Here is a 1,895-nt window from a genome sequence, read left to right as displayed (position 1 = left end):
AAAATTTTTATAAATAAAAAAATAATTAATTTATATTCGTACAATATATAAAATAATTACTATATTATTATTATATTATAGATTAAGATTCACTAATTAAATTTTTTTTTATTTTTAATATAAGCATTAGAAATAAATAAAATTTTTATAACTAAATGTAGTGTAACAAAATATATATAATATTAATTAGTTCTTAAAAAATTCTAAAAAAATAGTTTTTTTTATTTTAATAAAATAACTATTTATTAAAATAGACAAATTAATTATTTTCTTTTCATATACAGTTTTTTTAAGACATAAAAGTAATTAATTAGGATATTGGTTAAGATAATTAAAGTCACTATTTCATTAAATTTTTAATTTAAAGAGAAATCCTAGTTAATTTTGGTATAGAAATTTCGAATTTGAAAACATTGATAAAAATTATGTTGAATTTTGATTTATTTGATTATCATTTAAATTAATCACTACACAAGTTAAAAATCTGTTTTGAAGTTATATTCGAGTTTTAATCTGATTTTTAAGGTTTTAATTTACTTAGTTTGATTATTTAACTTAGGTATCCGTGACTTATATTAGGGTTTTAAGTGTTTAGTTGAAAAAAAAATAAGGTAAAAAAATTCAATTGTCACATCAAATAGTCGCTAGAACGTATAATGTAGCAGTCGTTAGTCCATCTCAGCATGTCGTTAACGATTTTGTGAGACTGTGATAAAAATAAGATCAGGAACCAATGTGAGTCATAACTATTAAGTTGGGAGACTAAATTGAGTAAATCAAAATTTTTGAAATTAGATTGAAATACGAACATAATTTCAGAGACCAATAAGTATTATCTCTTTGTTGACAATTAAGTGTGTGTTTGGATTTCAGTTTGTAAACGAGAGTTTGTGTAAAATTAATTTTGCAAACTTGATTTTGATGAAAAGTAAGTTTGTATTAAATTGATTTATGTTTGGTAGTCTTTATATCAAAATGGATTATAGTAAAGTAAATATTGTTTGGATTACACTACTCAAAATTACTTTTAGATAAAAAATTACTAAAATAGACATCAACTTAAATAAATTTTTTATATTATTCTATCATTTTAATTTAGATATTTAAATAGATATTATTATTTATTTTATAATAAAATTAATATTTACTTACTAAAATAAAGGAAGTAAAGGGTAGAATTGGTAAAACAAAATAAATTCAATACTAAACGTGATTTTCTAAACGCAGAAGCTACAATTTCCATCTTCTTATAAACGTACGTTACGAATCTAAAATCACGTTGGCGTTTAGAAAAAAAAAGTATCCAAACAAAAAGAGGAAGCGTTCAATGCACTCAAACGTATTTCTCTTCTTTCTAACGCAAAACCAAACACACCCTAAGTTGTATTAATGGTAATTAAGATCTGATAATGGTTTATAATAAAAAAAAGCATTCTTTTGCAACAATTAGGGATCGGATGTCAATGAAGCAGGACGGGGCCGGGGATGCCTCCCTGCTCCCCATCTTCGCCCCCAGATTTACTCCCCGTCCCCGTCCCCGTTCCTTGCCGTGGGGGAATATTGCTCCCATCCCCATTCCCATAGGGCCCTCATTCTCCGCGGGGACCCCATTCTCCATTTATCTGATAGTTCTAACTAATTATTAATTTTCATATGAATAGAGGTGTACATATATAATTTGATTTATATATAATTCGGATGATAAATTATTTGGTGACGTACTTCCTTTTTTTAGGGTTTATTATTATTATTATTATTATTATTATTATTATTATTATTTACATTAAAAAATAACAAGCCAAATTATTGCCATAACATAATAGAAGAATAAAGTTTATCATTCTTCTCTAATAAAGGAAACAGAATTCTTTTCAATAATTTATTTAACATTTAGT

This window comes from Arachis ipaensis, chromosome B03, assembly GCF_000816755.2.
Source record: "Arachis ipaensis cultivar K30076 chromosome B03, Araip1.1, whole genome shotgun sequence".
Classification (NCBI taxonomy): Eukaryota; Viridiplantae; Streptophyta; class Magnoliopsida; order Fabales; family Fabaceae; genus Arachis; species Arachis ipaensis.
The sequence above is the reverse complement of the archived record's forward strand: the minus strand, read 5'-3'. Positions refer to the sequence as shown.